Raw genomic sequence first — 21,474 nt, 5'->3', positions numbered from 1 at the left:
CATTCTACTGCACCCCTACTTTAGTTGATTCAGCTAAATCACTAGGACTCTTGACGAGAACCTTGATATGAAAGCCCACTTAAAAGCAATGGCAAAAAGTGCCCGCTTTCACCTGAACTACATTAGAAAAGTGAAACCTTTCATTTTGAAGGCAGACCTCAAACTGGCAGTCCAATCATTGGTCATTTCGAGGATTGAATATGGGTGCACTAGTTTAGCAGGCTTATCACAAATCTCCACAGCACCTCTAAAAGCATGCCTCAACGCAGCTGCAAGTATTATCACCGGTTCGAGGAAGTTCCACCATATCTCTCCACACATAAAAGCATTAAATTGGTTACCGTACAAAGCCAGGATTCAGCTAAAAATGGCATGTATCACCCAAAAAGCGCTTCATTACAACACACCAAGATACCATGCTCAGATATTTGAATTATCTGCAGGAAATAAACCTGCTAGGAGTGCCAAGGAGCTGGTTCTGAGACCACCCATTTTCCGGAAGAAGAGAACTTATGATAGAGCTTTCTCAGGAGTAGCCCCCAGAATCTGGAACTCTCTTCCACCAAACATTATAAAAATAACAAACACAGCAACATTTAAGAGGGAAACGAAAATATTTCTTATGAGCAAGTTCCTCCCATAGTCTAGATGGATCATCTTTAACACTCTGACAGTGCAAGGACCAAGACATTTACTCAAAGGAAGTGAAAAGAAACACAACAGCTGAGTTGGACATACTCGAGGGTACTACTCCAGGGATGGAGAAGATGGAATTTACAGGATAAGTGAACTACAATCCTTTTACAGGGCTGTATACCAAACCTACCTCATATCACTGTTCATACTATGTTAACCCGTTTGTATAGACCTAATAACATTTGGGGAGATAGGCTCAACCGGTACTATACTAATCCTGGACCTAGAATTTGCAGAATATAGAACGCTTAGGAAAGGTCACTTAAAATCTTTCTGGAATCAGGAATTCACAATATAGAGATAATTATATCCCAAATCTAATCTCATATACTGTATATATTGTATTAACCGGATATTTTCTTTTTGTTTTTATCCTTAGGGTTGTTTACTTAAATTAGGTCATATCACTGTGTATAGCCTTACTATACAAGATTTGTTTAATTTCTACCTCATGCAATGTAAGCGCTCTGATACCCAAGGGTCTTGTTCGCGCTATACAAAACTCTTTAAATAAAATAAATAAAAATAAAATACTCATCGTTCCTGGCTGGACCTCATTTTCAACAGCAATAAGGCAGGATCTCAGTTCACCTGACTCCACCAAAACATATTGCCTGACCACAACATCATTTTCTAATGGGAAGACCGTCCAGCTTTTAGCAATTTCACAAATTGCTAATTAGGTGCAAAGGCCAAAGACCTGCAATGCCCACAATTTCCACTTAAATCACAATAATGAAATAAACTGTCTCCCCTTGGAGTTTGTTTTCTTTTTTTTCATTGAAAATGCTGCTTGTCTGTTGACTCCGCACATTTTCAAGTAAAAGAATTCACAGGCACGAGCAAAGGAAAAAATGCCATGGGGAGACGGGGAGAATGTTTACTTTTTTTATTTCTTCTGCAGTCGAGAGCAGTGACTGTTCCCCCCGCTGTGAACCATCCCCCTGACAAAGGAGTGAGAGAACTGCTAGCATGTTTGCTTCCTATCCCACAGAAAAATGCTGGACATATGTTCATATTTTAAGATTCAGCAAATACTGAAGCACGATACGTAAATAGATGTTTGTATAAAATATTTATTTTCATTTTATAAAGCCCTTTCTGTTTTTGTTTCCTTTAACAATCAGTCGGAGATCCTTAAGGCAGCTCTAGAACACATTTATTTTAATGTGTTTTCTTTTTTCATTAACTGTATATGTGTGTACTGATAAAGTGAAGAAATACTGTATTTTCTTAATTTTTGTACACAACGGGGCATCAAAATATTAGTCATGCCTTTATAAAATTGGCCAGGTGGCAACCCTAAGTCTTCCACAGAATGAAAAGCAAAGGTGTTATTTCCAACCCCTATCTCATCATCTCTGCTGTAGCAATATGCATGTTTCTTTCTTTTCAGTGTCTTTAACTGGGCAGCATATCAAATTTCAAATTCAAATAATCTTTATTCGACCTAAATAAGGTCATGAAAGAAAATGCAAAATAAATACATAAAGACAATATACATAATAAGGTGTGGAAAAGTTTAACAGTAAAAAAAAAACACATTAAAAGATTTCATAATTCATATAGTATTTTTACCCTTGTTAAAAGTTCTCCTCCATCCATTTTCTGGTTCTATAGCATATTAAAAAAAAATAAGGCATACTAAAACATACATTGAAAGAACGAATTAATTGCAGATGGAACAGTGCTTCTCTACACCAGTGGTTCCCTAACTAGTAGAGGCTTTAAAAAGTGTTTTCAACAAAATTTGTACAAACAACAGAGAAAAGTAAAGTGCACAAGTGATTGTTCAGATATGTTGTCGCATGGGCATAGTGATACATCATTTGCCTCTTTATTAAATACTTTTTTAAAACGCAAAAGCCAGTGCATATTTCCTGCTCTAAAATGAAACAGAAGCGATCTTTCCTTTCGAGAGAGATCTAAGGTTAAATATAGAATAGGTTCCACTGAAGCAAAATATCTAAATTAAGTCTGTATAGTAAGCATTTGGATAGTTCCACTTTCTTTCTAATTTCTTCACAGTGCTCGAAAATGGCGGCTTTAACCTTTGGTTTGGCTGAACTATTGATGTTGCTGGGATTGGTAAACGGGGGGAGAGCCCCAGCGTGTTTAGTGATTTACGGATATAACTCAGCCACGGTATATGGTCCCCTTCTCCAGGCTGAGACAACCCAAAATAATGTCACTGCACAAAGATGCCGCTGGGTTAGCCCATATCGAGACCCATAGCAGTAGTGGGTCTACCCGGACCTTATTTACAATGTAACACGGTTAGAGCTCTGAATGGATAATAAAAATTGGGGTAGACGGTTGCAATTATTTATTTATTTATTTGATTTATAAAGCGCACTGTCACATAAAAGGCATCCTGGTGCTGGCAGCTCAGATTAAAGAAAGGAAAATGTGCCCCAATACCGACATCCAACTAAGTTTTAGGAAACAACCAGGTTTTAAGTCTCCTTCTAAAGACAAGAAGATCACTAACTTGTTTAAGCTCCAATGAGAGCTGATTCCAAATTTTGGTAGCATAAATCCCAAAGGATCTCCCACCTGCCCTAACTTTCCTGAATCTAGGAATCTTTGTCAGTCTCGCCGAAGAAGAGCGAAGACTTCTCACAGGAGCATACCACAGGAGCATAATTCGGCGAAGAATACGTTTTTTTCCTCCAGCTGCAGGGCGGAACTGATATGAAGGCCCTACACTGGGAGGTGTACACTTTCAACAGAGGAGAAATAGTCCCTCTGCTTCCCAAGCTAGTCAAAATTAGCACAGCGCCTGCTGGCCTACTGAGTTTAAGACAAGAGCTGTTAAGCTGAGAGTGCCAAGTTTCTAAACAGCTACAGAATGATGCCTAAATTACAAAAATCTCTAACACTGGCATTCACGGGATAAGCAGTGGAGATATAACACAAGGCGACAAAAATCTTATTTCTAAATGGCAGATTTCATATAAACTTCATATCCAAAGGAATATGCCCTCAAACCAACCAGTCCTTTTACGTTGTATGTTTGCTGGTCAAGGATGTTTCTTAAAGTTTACAGATTTTTGGGGTTTTCCATGATTCAGGTTATCAGGCCAGTGGATAAAGATATCTAAGTGACTGCCACGAATGTGCGATATTCTTTTCTTTGATCAACAAAGCTTGCATTTATTTTGAAACTAGTGGTTTTTAGTTTTAGATTGCAAAGTATAATATCAATAGATCGAACATTTCTACACAGCATGGCTGTCTGGCTGCAAAAGACATATTGTGGACTTACCAGGAAGATAGAGGGGCTTGCAGCCTGCCCATATTTCTCCTCCAACCGCTTTAAAAAACACACCCATGCACATGTTTTTCTTTATATTTACTGATCCAACTAGTATTAATAAACTAAAAACGCACCTGTGTCCTTTTGTAGGGACACAAATTGTCGCAGGCAACCCCATCATAGGCCATATATATATTTTTTTGCTTTACTCGTGCTGCACAGCCTCAAGGATGCAATACGGCATCACTAAAAACCATTGGCAAAGCAAATGTGTCCTAAATGCGAGATCTATTAGCTTTGCCAATACTTGTTTTTTATTATGATTTAGGAGCCAACAGGTCTACGGTGGAAAACAGTACCCTAATTAAATAGGATCTAAGGGGCCGTAGAACTGAGACTACAACTCCCAGATTGCATTAGGATTTTAAGAAGCATGGCCATAACAAAAAATGGTGAACCTGATGACATGGAGGCATCTGGTAATCTCACAAATATGCATGTCTCTAATTATGTAAAGAGAAGTCTCTGTGTTCCCCAGACTTCTTTGGAAAGGGTTGAATGTTGAATAGTGTTTTAAAGCTGATCCTTGTTCACCTGTGCAATTATCCCTTAAAAAAAGTATTGGTTTACATAGGAAAGTTGCTTGATTTCAGTAAACTCTGATCCTTCCCTTCCATGTTGCAACTTTCTCGCATTTCTAAGTAACATGCATGGCTCTCAGCTCTGACATATTAGTAAATGAACCAGCTCGTTACAGAGCTGAGCTCATTGGCCAGCCTCCAATCTCCTTCAAGGTCTCTTTGTAGCATGGCCCAGAAATTAACACTATGGGACTATTACTACCTTACTACTACTAAATGTAACTCATAAATAAAAAGTATTGAAAAAGTAAAGACAATTTATAAAATAACATGCCACTATAAAGCAGAGAAGACGCAAATGTGTGCTGCAAAATCTACATTTTGGTGCTGCTAAATTTCTAATCCAAGCTGCACACTCCAGGGAGGAATGAATGAGAGGTTGGCTTTAATCTTCCAGTAAGATTGTAGATTGCTCTTTAGACATTTCCCTTCAGCCAACCCTTCACCATGTCCTCCAACACCTTGATATACTCAGAATTACACAGAATCCCATATCCCTTTCCTGAGGATGAAAATATTCTCTGCAATCGGTTCATCCAGTAAATATGCAACTGCCACACCCCCATCTTGTGCATCTCTTTCACTGTCACCACTGGGATTACAGGGCATGCAGGTCTGGAAATCAACAGTGATATTGTTCAGCCCATAAATGTATTTTACAGTGAGGACATATTTATGTAGCTTACATGCTAATTTGGACATTTCTTTTCAGGTCCACCTTTCTCCAATAAATTCACAAGGAATTTGTGGTCGATGTGGATGATAAAATTCCTGCCTCATAGGAAAGTCCTGATTTTTGTCACAGCCCAAAGACATGATGAAACACTTTTAGGAGTCCCAGATCCGTCCCGAATCTCACCCTCAATCACTGAGTATCTAGTTTCAAGATTTCTCAGCTTGCATGAGGAACAGGCATTCAGAGATTCTTCATCTCTCTCCACTTGGCCCAGAACTGCACTAAGTGCAATCTGGCTTGCATCAACTGTTACTACAGACTAGTGTAGCTCCTATTTTCCCAATAGGCTCTGCGCATTGGAATAGTACCTACAGCAGTAAAGGCCTAGGCCAGACGTTAACTAGGTCTACTACTGTCGATACTAGACTTAATTTTTGGGTTTGCCAGCTAAGCTCAGAGTTCGCTAGAAACTTTCTCGAATGTTCAAGGAAGGATTAACTTCCCTGATTAGACAAGAAGGGATTTAGTTTCTGACAACCATAGAACATGACAACTTTGCTCTCCCCTAATCAAGAGTCAATCTCGAGAGTCGTGTGAGCACAAGGCAATTATTTTACTCAGTCAGTACGTGCATTCTTAGTCTCATCAGAATGTAGAGAAAAGGAAGAGACGGGCGTGTTCAATAAAAGATGTTATTTATTGATCAGTCTCTTTTCTCGTACAAGAGAAATGGATCGATATTATTGCAATACTTATAGTTAAGTAAAGTGCATACATTAGAAGCAATAGTATAAAATTATACTGTAAAAACATTGATATGGTTTCTGAGACATATGATGTTTAAAATGATTAAAATATATTTACATACACATATACATTTGACTAAACGTACTCAACTGGTGTTTCTAAATACGCCTACCCCGTGTACCTGACCTAAGTCTAATGCGTGGGCGGGAATAGAAAGTTACAGTTTAAGTTAAGTTTGTTTTTGCCAAGTGAATAACTTAAAGAATTCTCTGTGAGGGGTTATTCAGTTCTGTACCTGGAATTTAGGATGAATGAGGAATGGTATCTCTTTCTCTGCTCTCGATATTCCAGGCTGCCTGCGAGGGCTGCCCGAAAGCGCCGGTGCTGGGTCTCTCGGCTTGAGATAGCAGCGCGTCTCTCAGCGCGTCAGGAAGGCGGGGCTGCGCCAGCGGGGTCTGCTTCTGCTCTCGGCTTCGGCAAGTATGGCTGCTCCGTCTTGTCACCACGCGTGTGTTTGCATAGGGCAAGGTCGGCAATATTTATACCTTAAAGGTGCCGAGATTGACGTAAGGATGGACATAGGTACGTCAATAAAGATGTCATACGACTTGCTCGTTAGCACATTCTTTACTAAAGTTCTCTGTGAAATCAAAACAATGGCCGCACGGATTATCCAGGTTGTCATAGGTTTGATTTGTTATGAGAACGTCGTATGCCTTATCAGGGGCTGGAGGAATGTCGCTTGTCTAATTAGATCTCAAGCGTTATGACCTAATCAGATAACACGTTCCTGTGCCGTAGTGTGACTGCGTCAGATAACGGTATCTGCATCATGGGGGTTTTCTTGCCTCATGGGCTGACTGTTAGTTAACTAGCTAGGTAGTTTAACCAGAATAGGGTCAGGAATAGGGGGATCGATTCAGAACCTATAGAAATACACGACACCCACTCCACGCTAACTATGGTCATATCTACTAATCTATGCATAGTATAACATAGTACAACATACTATAGAGTATAGTGTATACCTTACCACCCCAAAATACATAAATGCATTTCGAAATTTTCAAATATACTGAAAAATTGCAGTCATATATATAATGTATGCACTTAAGCTAAGAATTAAATGCAAAAGTAAACACGCATTGTAATGCATTATTGCTTTTTGGTATATGAGAAATACACATGAAATGGCTCTTAATATAGCTATACAGAAAGGAAGGTCGAGACCATTTCATCACATAATAAAATATTTGTGAACATACCAGCGGGCAGCTAAAGTCTATATAAAGTATCTAAAATAGAAATCTTAGTTCTCTAGGAATAGTTTCTTACTTTAAGCAGAAGATCAGTGTCCCGGGGAAAAAATATATAGAAAATTTTTTTAAGGGCTTGCTGAAAAAATTTGCTGTCCGTGAACTGGATTGTAATTGTTCATGTGACTTTATTTTTAAAGTTGAAGGCCGAATTCAGGGAACGCCGTGTGCGAGTTTACTCAAAAGTCTCTATTTCTGTTCCGGAGAGAACATCATATCATTCAGGCTTTCGAAAAAACTGTCAACAGCTTCATGGGAAAGTTCCACTAAGTCGGAAATAGGGGTAACCATGCATTCGTGCGCATGATTGTCTCCATTGACATTCTGATTTGCATTGCTGACAGAAGGTCGTACCTGTTCGATGCTGCTTTCATCTCGAACTTCACTACCCTTCAATCGTAGTGGTGAAGATTCCAGGAATGCCGTCATCAGAATTGGCAGCCTTTGAGGGCAGCACAGTGCGTGAACCTTGGTAGGAACCAACAGTGTATCTGCATCCACCGGCGCATCCGATTGTAGCGTCAGACAGGTGTCTAACACGCATTCTTCTCCGCATAGCAGACACCTTAGTACAGGTAAAACACACCTTTGCCACATTGGTCGAAATGATAGAAACCAAGTCATGTTTAGGTCTCTAAGCCGGGAGAGTCCCAGGATTTTTGATATCCGGTCCCGGTATCCAATGGCTAGGATCGTATCTTCCATTGTCGCGAGAGTTTGATCTGTGACATGGGTTGCCATAACGGAAAATAAGGACTAGGAATAGGATTCCTGCAATTAGTCCCAGGATCAGGGGAAGTCCGCCAAAAATCGAATGGACGAAATCTGGAAAAATACCAAGTATGGCTTTGAATGGTGTTAATGCCATCGAAAATACTGTCTTAAATACCTTTGAGACCCCAGTGGTATCAGAAATATTTAAGATTTCGCTTAGGATTTCCGCGAAATGTACGGGGGAATTAGTTGATAATAATGTATGTATCTCTGCAGTCGTCCTTGCGACTTGTAGATCATACGTTTCTTTTGATGACGTGAGCCTTGTAGGCGTCTGAAGAAGCACTGTTTTCATTCTGCTTAAAGTATCTATTCGAATAGAAGTAATTTTCAAACCGGGCCATGCCCTTGCCTCCCTGTCTGGAAAGGAGCTGGGGAACAAAGAACGTCCACAGCACTTGACCTTCGCCGTCATAGTGACGAGATAAGGAGTCCCGGGCATAAGACTACAACATCTGCGGTCTACAATAAGAATGTAACTCCCATTATAGAGTCTTTGAAAGAATGGTTATATTTCAGTTGCAGGTGCGCCTTGCTGGTGACATGAAAGGTTGTATGAATTCCCTTCACAGGCTCCGTGCAAACTAATACCGTTACACAGAAGCGTGCCGCTTAGTGACATAGCACAATTGTTGCCACTAAGAAACACTTTCTGTCCTTTGTTACTGACACATGCATGTGAATAGGGCAGGTTCCAAGTTGTTTTAAGGTACCCCTTTCCCAATTTCTCGTACATGCCAGCCTGTATATATTTTTGGCAGTATTGAAACCTGAAGGTTGAGATTGGAATATTTATGATTCCGTGGATTATCCATTCACTGACAGGTCGTTCTGACATTGTCATTGGTAATCTTTCTAGTTTTTCAATGCTCAAGATTGTATAATCAGCACCCTTCTGCGCCATACCGATTTGTCTATCAGTAAGGTTAAAGATTTGGAATAGTGACGTTGTGTTGATTAAACGCCAAGGCACATAGCCTGAACGAAGATTTTGTAACGTCCAGCCAAGCTGTACAATGGAACGCAATTGTGACTGTCCATGTTGTAATAACAGTAAGTCTTGCGATAATATATCGATTGCTGAAGACACAATGCTGTCCAATGAAAAAATTCTGGAGGACAGAGTCATTAACCCATTGTCCACTACAGAAAGTGATTTTTCCAAATTAATACTGTCAATTTCCCGTATTCTTTCTGCTGTTTCAATTTGAGTAACCTTCCAGGCCTCATTGTATGCTGCATATACAGAGGCTGCTATGAAACGCTTTTGACGCTGTTTGCGTGGTCCCAGTATGAAATCACGCAAGTCAGCACCATCAGTAAGTAAAGTTAGGTGTTGCTTAATTTCAGGCAGTGTGGAAGTTTGTAGCCATTGAAGGCATAATTTGCCCACACTGTAGGTTGTTATTATCCCTGGGTGATGTCTTTGGGGATATCTAGGGTCTGGCCTGGTCATTTTGAAACCCTGTGTTTTATTCAGGAATCTATCTTGACAGTTATTTGTATCTGTGGGCCAGATCAACCATTGTTTCCAATCAGGATGTGTTCTGTTTTGGTTAAGTATATGGTTTATGTCTATTTCTTCATCTGTTTCAGAGCTATTGCTAAACATTGTTGGCTTTGGAATAGACAGGTTATTTAAATCTTTGATTTTGGCTAAGCCAAGACAGGTGGTTTGTTGAACAGTGTCATTTAAAAATATCATTTGTTCTGGGATCATGCAGGCTCTAAACAAAGCTTCTAAACCCTGTACTTGCCATTCTTTTGTACCCCAAACACTTTTCAAATCAACATTTTTGTCCCAATAATCAAATCCAAAGGTATTCATTTTTTCAAAGAACGAATCAGAATAAATCAATTTTGTGTTGGTTATCATGGTTTTCATCCCTGTCTTGTTTGACAATTTGTAATAAAATGTTTCAGCATTACTAGTGTTAAAACCTTGAAAGTATGAATATTTGTCATAAACGGTTCTAGAGCTCCCTTTTGGAGGTGTAGCACAATGTTCCCATTGATTATAATTTAAAACATTTCTTGGTTGTGCAGATTTATGCAAAAAACTGTTACCATAATGGTTATAGCAATACATACTATCATAATTTGTAGAACCTTGCAAATAATCATGTTTTGTAAATTTAGCAGACATTACTAAGTCAGACATCATATTGTTTATACTTTCAAAGTCCCAATCATCAGCAAATGAGTTTGGTTTTGCAAAATCACTCAAGGAGATCTTGATTTGGTGTGGATATTTCAGGATCTCGACCGGACCATAAATTTCATAGTCAGTGTTGTCCCAGGCTACCCCACCAGGTATTGGAATTGCTGTGAAGTTGGCTGAAGAAAGTTCTGAAGAAAGTTCTCGTTTCTCGACGTGTGAAGATGTGTGTGGTTTGAGGACCAAGTTGATGTTCTGACTTGCTGTGTCCATTTTAGCATATTTTCCCTCAATGAAGCGTCCCAAGGTAAATACCATGATGAGCCAAAGTATGAGGATAAATGCACCAAAACCCACCCAAAATTCAATCCATGGAGTAACCAGATATGTTTCTTTCAGTTGTTTCAAAAGTTCCTTAGCTTTGTCTTTAAAGGATTTTGATGATGGCTGTGTCTTTTGTTCGCTGAAACCTTCAGAGGAATCATCGAAGTTGATGAAGTAACCAGATGCAGTTCTGTCAATTGTTCCAATTGGTTCAGGATTTTTGTTTCTTGCATTTTCACTTGGAACTTCATTGTAGATTGGTGTGTCTCTGCTAAATGTCTTTATTTGGGTTTTCAGAGGTCTGAGTTCTATTGCATTGTTGCATAGTCCTTGTTGTTCTTCTTTAGGCGTTTCGAATGTGATGAGCCTCCTTGTTAGGACCTCTGTACTGGTAGCAAACCTTGGTGTTCTGCTACTTATTGGGAGTCCACTTGGCCTACTGTTTGTTATCGGCCACATGTTGTGGTTTTACCAGGTCGATGGATACAACTCGGTTCTCCTTTTTTCCAGCAAGTGGCGGTAGTACAACTGATCTTGTCCCGTTGACAGACAAGACAGGAACTGCTTTTCTGTAAGAAGGCCCAAATTCCTTCTTTACCGCGATCTTCTCCCTGACTAGATCCCCGACTTTTGGAATCCAGACAGGTCTTGCTGGGACAGGTGGTGAATCTTCAGTGGTCGTTGGCTGTTGTTTCAACTGTATGTTGCTCAGGTCTTTTCTTGTTTTGTTTAAGTCCTGCAAAATAGCCAAACGGTCTTTGACATCAAAGGTTTTTTCTATTACCACTGAAGTCTGACTATCAAGGTCAGAGATCAACATCCTAGTTCCGAATAATAATTCGTACGGACTGAATCCCTTCAGAGAATTTCTTGGCAAGTTATTTAGACTACGTTGGACACTTATTAGATGTTTGACCCACCCAGCTCCCGAACCTAATACCTTTGCCGTTATAGATTGCTTTATGTCACGGTTTTTTCTTTCAACAATTCCGTTCCCCTCAGGGTGAAATGGACAAGAGTACCGCAATTGCACGCCCATGCTGACCATGGCCTCCTTATAAGCCCGAGAGCTAAAAGCAGGACCATTGTCCGAATGCAGAATGCCAATTGCGTATGTGCCGATAAAGACCCGCAAATCTTTTATAACAGTTCTGGCGTCAGCCGTTCGCTGGGGCCACATCCATATGAATCTCGTACATGAGTCCACTGCGACCAAGATATATTTATAGTTACCATCCCTTTGTAAGGGACCGCAGTGGTCTAGATAAACACATGCTAATGGTTTATCCGAGATTAGAAGGGGCGTCTGTGCTGGACGTCTCACAGTTGATACTTTCATTTTTTGACATATTTCACATGCTAGAACATAGTTCCTTGTTTGTCTTCTCATTTGTGGCCACCAGTATCTCTGTTTTAATAATGATACTGTGGCTGAGACGCCAGCATGGGTAGAAGCAAGCCCTTCGTGTGCCGCTATTATTAGTCCTAATCTGTGTTCCATGTTTGGAATTGCCCTATCCCCCACTCCAGGGATTCGAGCAAAAGGAACATTGTTTTCATCAGTTATGTATGAGTATTTTACTGGAAAGCCTTTAGGGAGTGTTTCTATCGAATCCTTTTCTGAAGCGCTGACAGCTTGTAATATTTCGCTGTCTATTTTTGTTTTTGACCGGGTGACGGCTGCTACGGAAGCCGTTTGCACAGCTGCTTTCGCGGCCTCATCAGCCAATGAATTCCCTGCAACGTGAACGCCATCACGTTGATGACTCAGTGTATGTATCACGTGAGTCTTTGGTAGTTCTTTTTGTAAAAGAGCTACTTGTTCCCAGAGCATTTTATGCTTGATTGTGCCACCTTTCGCATCCTTGAAACCGTTCTGAAGCCAGATCTGCAAGTATTCATTATAAGACTGAACGCAATAATACGAATCGCACACTATAAGTGTGGGGAATTCTCGATCGGTATTTTCAAGCGCCATCTTGAATGCTAGTAGTTCAGCTCTCTGAGCTGTGCAATCTCCTAGAGATTGTGTTTTAGTGAGGGTTGGTTTAAATTTCCCTTCGTGCCAACGACCTTTAACAATCGCGCACGCAGCACTGTAAGCTTGTTTACCCCCTACTGCGGGTTGTGCTGATCCGTCTGTATATATTATACAGCCGTAGTGTTCTAGAGGCAGAATTTCGGTTGGCGGAGGACATTCAAATTCATATTGGAGAAATTCTTGTATTTTTAAGTAAGGATCAAATTCGTACACCACGTCTGTTGCAGCAAGAGAGTTAGCCCATTGTATCCATCTCGGATGGAGTGCTTTAGCATTTGGAATGCTTGCCTTTGTTACCGCCTCTAAGGCTGGTATTGGTGTCACGATTACTATTCGTTTACCTTGTGCCAGGGCTCGTTCTTTTGCTATAGCTGTATGTGTTGCTGTAAGAATTTTTTCCGTTGGGCTAAATTTCATTTCAGCCTTAGTGTACAAGTGTGATTTGAATGCAATTGGTACCTTATCTCCCTCATTAGAGGTTAGGTATGTGAATCCGCATCTCCCTGGGATGACTCGGATCACAAGGTTGCGTGTATTATCACGGGTTTCTAATTTTGTTTTAATTAGCATGTCTGTTTGTAAGGATCTCAAAATTTCTGTGTGTGCTTGAGTCCAACTGGATCTTTTAAAGTCTGGTTTAATTAGATCATAAAGGGGTTTGACCCTTTCTGCGTAATTTGCAATATATGTTCTTCCGAAATTTAGGAAGCCTAGAATTGACTGTAGGTTTTTTAGTGTTTTAGGAGCTTGGATTACGGCACATTTCTCTAGGAAATTGTCTGCCAGGCTTTTACCTTCACTTGATAACTCATATCCTAAGAATAGGACCGTCAGATGGGCAATTCTGGACTTTTTGAAGTTGAATTTGTAACCCTCTGCAGCGAAACCAAGTATTATGGTGTTCACTCTTTTCAAGTGAGTCTCCAAGTCATCATCTGTTAAGTAAATGTCATCGACATAAGATAATGCTTCATCATCATATAGTTGTAGTAATTCTGTTACTCTCGCTGAGAATACCCCCGGGCTGTTCTTGTACCCCTGGGCTAACCGACAGAATTGTTTTTGAGTGCCATTTACTGAGAAAGCTGTTAAATATCTGCTCTCTGGTGCTATGTTTTGACAAAAGAATCCATTGGAGATGTCCAAGGTTGTTTTGTATTTTTTGCGCACTATGTTATTCATTAGTGCAGCACTGTGTGAGTTTTGCACTGCAAAGGTTTTGCAACATGTGTTAAGGTGTCGGTAATCCAAAACTAGACGATATGAGTTGTCTGGTTTGGCGACCGGAAACAAAGGATTGTTCATTTGTGAGGTGCAAGTTTCAATCACCCCCTGGTATTCTAGCTGATCTAGTATTTCATTTACTTGTTTTTTAGCTTCTTGCTTAATTGGGTACTGCCTTTGTGCAGTTGGTTGTGATTTTAACTGGACTTTGTGAGGAGGAGAATCCTCATCCCATCCTACATGATTTTTATATAAAGCAGGTGCTAAGGCCACTGCCCACTTTCTAGCAAGTGTATATTTTTTTTGAATCGGTATTTGATTCGAGAAGGCAGGCATAATTACTTCTTCGCCATGAGGGCACTCCCTGACAAACTCTGGTGGCCAGTCTTTTTCAGCTAGAAGGATGTCATAGCCTTTGGAGAGGTTATCCCAAAATAGTCCCCTAATTTTCCTAGTCTTATCTCCCTCTATACGTAATGTTATCTCGTATATTTTGTGGGGCTTGCTAACTCTGGTATCTGCAGTTTCCACTTGAAGGTATTAATTCGTGTCCACTGTCTCCAGATGATTCATAAGGACTTTGCGAGCTATGCTCACCTCTGCTGCGCTGTCTAGCATTGTCTGAGCCCACTCTCCGTTTTTCAGTTGTGTCCTCAGTATTCTCGGCATTGTTAACTACCTTGATACTGGCTACCTTCTTTTTTGGAAATTGTGATTTCTTTTTCAGTTGAGCAGGTTCCTTGTCTTTGGACTTGGCGTGCTCTTCTGATCGTCCTCTTCTTTCCGATTTCTGCGAGGAATTCTGAAAAGATTGAGAGGGACGTGTATCAATGTCTTGATATCTATCAGGTTTTTTAATATTATCCCTATTTCTAAGGTTATATCTATTCCCAGAGGGGTCACTCTGGGGTGACCTTTGTCTCGGGTTTGGAGATTTCTCTCTTCGCCTAGGAGACCTTCCTCTGGACTGGAATTTCTTTTCTTTAGGATTGGATTGTTTATTTCCATCCCAGTTCTTTTTTGGTGAATTATTATTATTATTAAAAAACATTTTTTCTGGACTTGTAGTCAGTTGCGGTTTTACTGGTATTCCACCTAGACTATCTCTGCCTAGTTCTTCATAGGATTTTTCTATGATTCTGGCAATTTCAGCTGGTTGGTCTGCTATATCTGTCTCTTTAAACCTCTGGCGGATCGCCACGTTTGCTGCTTCACCTTTTATGTTGGCTAATAATATAGCCGAAACCTGTTTGAAGTCTTTTAGTAATTTCATACCAAGAGTTAAAGCAGGTTCTGGACCGTATTCATCTTGAATTTGTTTAAGCACATCTGGTATTACCGAAATGGATGGAACACCGTGCGTTTTTGTATAGATGGAAGCAAAGACTGTACCCCAAGTGTCACAGTCCTCAATGTGTGGTGCGATTCCCATTGGGAGACATATAGTCAGAATCCTGTGTTTTTCCAGCGGGGTGGTGTCAGGAAACACCGCCTCTATTTGGGTAATTTTCTGTGCCAACCAGAATGGTATTTGTTCCCGTTTAGCTGGAACTTTACCTAGGCAGGATTGGATGTTCTGTGGTGTAATTTTATTTGTGTTCCCCTGGTGAGGGGTCAGCTGTGGAAGTTTAATCGCTGGCTGAATTGTTGAAGTCCGCATTACATACTGAACTAATTGTCTATGAATTTTTAGTAGTTGTTTTAGCTGTATTAATAGCTCTGCTGCAGGCATTCTTTCGATGTCTGGATGTGGTGTGTATCCGGCTAAGACCGGCCACGTTGCTCCTGGTCTTCCTAAAGGACCGAGCCTTGTAATGTGATTGTTATGTATTAGGGCGCCATCAAATAAGAGCAAATGCTCTTGGAATTTGAGTGGTACTTCCACCTCCTCGAAAGGAGTGTAAATGTCGGGTGGAACCTCTATTTTGTAATAGTGGAAGTACTTTGTTACAGCATTTGCTGCTGGAAAATGTATCCATGTATAGTATACCTCTGTCTGCCGATATTCGTGTGCCTCAATTACGAATATGACTGTGCCACCTCTAGGTGTCAGTCCATTTTCTATAAGTTTTAAGGTTATAGATCTCCTTTTGGCGACCTGGATGAGTATTATATCCGGGTCTGCTGTTTGCATGGTAGCATCAGCATCTGCTATTTCAGTTGCTAATCTAATTGCCTCTCTTTCTCCATCACTGTCTCCCATTTTACAGACAGGTTGGTATTATTTTTATTTGCAGATCAGGTTTCTTTATGGAAACAGAGATTAGATGCACAATATTCTGGAACTGTTTTATCCTTCAACGTTGACTAGACCAAGAACCATACATAGGAGTTCCCTCCTGCGAGGTTTTGGAGGATATAATAACCTTTCACCCACTCCAGACGTCTTTGGAGTATTTGGGAAAAGGGGTCTGAGTGAGAAAGCACGACTGAGTTACTCTAAATGTCTTACGTTAGTTTTATCGCCCTTTCCAAACGCGTTGGGCGCCATGTAGTGTAGCTCCTATTTTCCCAATAGGCTCTGCGCATTGGAATAGTACCTACAGCAGTAAAGGCCTAGGCCAGACGTTAACTAGGTCTACTACTGTCGATACTAGACTTAATTTTTGGGTTTGCCAGCTAAGCTCAGAGTTCGCTAGAAACTTTCTCGAATGTTCAAGGAAGGATTAACTTCCCTGATTAGACAAGAAGGGATTTAGTTTCTGACAACCATAGAACATGACAACTTTGCTCTCCCCTAATCAAGAGTCAATCTCGAGAGTCGTGTGAGCACAAGGCAATTATTTTACTCAGTCAGTACGTGCATTCTTAGTCTCATCAGAATGTAGAGAAAAGGAAGAGACGGGCGTGTTCAATAAAAGATGTTATTTATTGATCAGTCTCTTTTCTCGTACAAGAGAAATGGATCGATATTATTGCAATACTTATAGTTAAGTAAAGTGCATACATTAGAAGCAATAGTATAAAATAATACTGTAAAAACATTGATATGGTTTCTGAGCCATATGATGTTTAAAATGATTAAAATATATTTACATACACATATACATTTGACTAAACGTACTCAACTGGTGTTTCTAAATACGCCTACCCCGTGTACCTGACCTAAGTCTAATGCGTGGGCGGGAATAGAAAGTTACAGTTTAAGTTAAGTTTGTTTTTGCCAAGTGAATAACTTAAAGAATTCTCTGTGAGGGGTTATTCAGTTCTGTACCTGGAATTTAGGATGAATGAGGAATGGTATCTCTTTCTCTGCTCTCGATATTCCAGGCTGCCTGCGAGGGCTGCCCGAAAGCGCCGGTGCTGGGTCTCTCGGCTTGAGATAGCAGCGCGTCTCTCAGCGCGTCAGGAAGGCGGGGCTGCGCCAGCGGGGTCTGCTTCTGCTCTCGGCTTCGGCAAGTATGGCTGCTCCGTCTTGTCACCACGCGTGTGTTTGCATAGGGCAAGGTCGGCAATATTTATACCTTAAAGGTGCCGAGATTGACGTAAGGATGGACATAGGTACGTCAATAAAGATGTCATACGACTTGCTCGTTAGCACATTCTTTACTAAAGTTCTCTGTGAAATCAAAACAATGGCCGCACGGATTATCCAGGTTGTCATAGGTTTGATTTGTTATGAGAACGTCGTATGCCTTATCAGGGGCTGGAGGAATGTCGCTTGTCTAATTAGATCTCAAGCGTTATGACCTAATCAGATAACACGTTCCTGTGCCGTAGTGTGACTGCGTCAGATAACGGTATCTGCATCATGGGGGTTTTCTTGCCTCATGGGCTGACTGTTAGTTAACTAGCTAGGTAGTTTAACCAGAATAGGGTCAGGAATAGGGGGATCGATTCAGAACCTATAGAAATACACGACACCTTTTAGGAGTCCCAGACCCTTCCTGAAGGCACTTTCATGCTCCATCAAGACAGCCTTCAAAATGTACCCCATTGCACTGAACACATATGGCTCCTTGCACAAGTTTGGGAGCATACTTAGATTTTGTAGCATTGCCCAGCCAAAAATCTTCATGCCAATAATGTATACCCTGGATCTAGTGTGCCTCTGTAGACATCTTAACTTTGCTTGAATACACCCTCCAGTTTTATATTGTGCACCTGGCACAGTGAGTTTGCAATGCAGTTTTTCGTTGTTAAACATGTTTCTGTATGTTTATATAGAGATGATGGTGATTCTTGAGCCAGTGCCAGTTTTATTGATCTGTACCATACACCTGGTTTGGCTGTGATCAGTGTTCTTTCTCACGACTGTCATGAGCAATTTGGTTATTGATTAAGGTAGGGGGAACCCTTCTCAAGCAACAAACACAATATTTGACAGGGTGAACCACAAAAGTCAGTAAATTAACTTCCACAACAAGATCGCGGACATACACAACAGCTTCAGCAACCAACCAACGCAAGCCACAACCGCAACAACGCCACCCACCACCACCCTCCGCACCTGGACTCCGATCAGCACCGAAGACACCATCCGCACAATGAACTCCATCCATTCCGGATCTCCGACTGACCCCTGCCCTCACCACGTCTTCAAAAAGGCCGACGCTGTCATCGCACCCCACCTGCGGGACATCATCAACACCTCCTTCGACACCGCCACCTTCCCTGAGAGCTGGAAGCACGCAGAACTCAGCGCTCTTCTCAAGAAACCCACAGCAGACCCCACCGACCTCAAGAACTACCGTCCCATCTCGCTCCTCCCGTTCCCGGCCAAAGTCATCGAGAAGACCGTCAACAAACAGCTGGCCGCCTTCCTCGAGACGAATGGATCCCTCGACCCCTCACAGTCTGGCTTCCGAGCGAACCACAGCACCGAGACCGCCCTCATCGCTGCCACCGATGACATACGAACACTGATGGACAACGGAGAAACAGCGGCCCTCATCCTCCTGGACCTCTCCGCGGCTTTCGACACTGTCTGCCACCGCACCCTAGTACAGCGCCTCGGCAACATCGGAATCCAGGACAAGGCACTGGAATGGATCACCTCCTTCCTCGACGGAAGAACACAGAGAGTCCGCCTACCACCATACAAGTCAGAAGCCACCAAAGTCATCTGCGGCGTCCCTCAAGGATCCTCACTGAGCCCCACCCTCTTCAACGTCTACATGAGCCCCCTCGCGGCCATCGCACGCCGACACAACCTCAACATAATCTCCTACGCCGACGACACCCAGCTGATCCTCTCCCTGACCAACGACCCCGCCACCGCCAGAGCCAACCTGCACGAAGGGATGAGAGATGTAGCCGAATGGATGACGACCAGCCGCCTGAAACTGAACTCGGACAAGACGGAGGTCCTCATCCTGGGCTCCTCGCCCTCCGCCTGGGACGACTCCTGGTGGCCCCCCGCCCTGGGCACCGCACCCAAACCGACGGACCACGCACGCAACCTGGGCTTCATCCTGGACTCCTCCCTCTCAATGACCAGACAAGTAAACGCCGTCTCCTCGTCTTGCTTCAACATCCTGCGCATGCTACGTAAGATCTTCCGGTGGATCCCCACCGAGACGAGGAAGACGGTCACCCAGGCCCTCGTCACCAGCCGACTGGACTACGGCAACGCCCTCTACGCCGGAACCACCGCCAAGCTCCAGAAGAGACTCCAGCGGATCCAGAACGCCTCGGCCAGACTCATCCTCGACATCCCCCGACGCAGCCACATCTCCGGACACCTGAGAGAGCTGCATTGGCTCCCGGTCAACAAGAGAATCACCTTCCGTCTCCTCACCCACGCGCACAAAGCCCTACACGACCAAGGCCCGAGCTACCTCAACAACCGGATCAACATCTACACTCCCAAGCGCCTCCTCAGATCAACCAGCCACGCCCTCGCCGCCGTCCCCCGCATCCGAAGAGCGACAACAGGAGGAAGGTCCTTCTCCTACCTGGCCGCCAAGACCTGGAACTCACTCCCGACCGACCTGCGCCTGACCCAAGACCACCTCTCCTTCAGGAAGAAGCTCAAGACCTGGCTGTTCGAGCAGTAACGGCACCCCCCCCCCCATCCCAGTGCCTTGAGACCCTACGGGTGAGTAGTGCGCTCTATAAATGACCTGATTGATTGATTGATTGATTACCATGAATTTTCCTTTATTACCTATAGCTTTACAACGATTTCTGTTGTAAATTTATGCATGGTAGGATCATACTCTTGGTAAAAGTTATACCCCTCCCCTGTACCCTTACATGACCCCCCAGCCCCCACTCCTTATAATTACCCCTGCCCTTAACCCGTAATCATTTTTTTTAACTAAAATTCCCCTTACCTTTCCACGTCGTCTCCTCTCCATCTTCCTTGGTGACATCGTACGTTGTAAAGAGGAAGCGGAGGTCTTTCCATTTCCTCTCAAACAACGCCGATTGCCTCCGCTTCGTCACATCTGGTGCCTTTTTATTGGGTGGGGAGACCCCCCAACCCCCCTTTTTATTCCCACGCTTTTTTTATTTTTTGGGGGGAGACCTCCAAACCCCCTTTTTCTTTTATTAGCATTTACCACCCATGCCTTTACTACTTATCTCGTAGTAAAGGTATGCGTAGTAAAGGCTGTCGTGGTAACCACGCATGCATTGTAATGCATGCGTGGCAAAGGTTTGCATGGAAATGGCTGCATTGTAGTGGCAGTTTCCCGTTATTGTGCTATAATGGTTATGCTAGTTTCAAGCATACAAGGGAAACCCTAGAGTCATTAGGCACCCGGGGTTTATTAGGTGAGTGCATGAACAATGGTCATTGATGAAGTAATTCTAGCAAACCATATTCAAAGGCAAATTGTAATTTAAGGAACAAATAAAATGCAAATAGGCAAAAGGCACATTGTAATAAACGATTGAGTGTGTGCTAGTGATATACATGCTTGGTGCTCTTTGAAGTGTGATGCTCACTGGTGATAAAGGTGATCAGCGTGCTTATCAGAGCAGTAAAGAAAAGCACGGCTGATAAAATATAATATAGATTGGAATGAGCTGCATGCAAGTCAACAATGTTTACATCCTTGTAAATACAGGATCACCATCATGACCTGGTTAAATATGGAGCGCAAGAGATTGTTCTTCAAATCACAATGTGCACAAAACTGCAAAAAATAAAACCAACAAAAAAAGCATAAGCAACAGGGAAACATAGTTCATGAAGAATAGTGTGTGTAATGTACTAGGAGCCTTGAACCAGCAGTTTAGGGATCAAGGCATGAGTGGGGGAAATGTCTTGATGAGCCTACTAAAGTAGTACTTTCTAGGTGGGCAGTCTGACAATGGAGGATCAACCTGACAAGTTAGTGTATGGTGCAGTTGGCCAGCAACATTTCTTGCACTGGATAGGTACTAAACACCATTTCACTGACCTAATGTTTAAGTTCTTTATAACGGCTTTATTCAGGACCTATACTGTGCCAAATATAGCATTCAAAACAAGTTTATACTTGGAAATAAAACGATAAAAACAGTTAGCTATAGCTAGTCATATATTTATCTTCATACCACAAATAGAGAAATGCTGCCTGGATTGTACTTGTGAGCATTTTTTAAAGTGGTTTTAACAATGAGCTGCAGAAGTGAGAAGTGAAAGTCTTTAGCCGCTTCTATTGTAGTTTTTTTAGTCTTCAATAAG

The sequence above is a fragment of the Lissotriton helveticus genome, chromosome 12 (assembly GCF_964261635.1).
Source record: "Lissotriton helveticus chromosome 12, aLisHel1.1, whole genome shotgun sequence".
In the NCBI taxonomy this organism is placed as follows: Eukaryota; Metazoa; Chordata; class Amphibia; order Caudata; family Salamandridae; genus Lissotriton; species Lissotriton helveticus.
Note: the sequence above shows the minus strand (reverse complement) of the source record.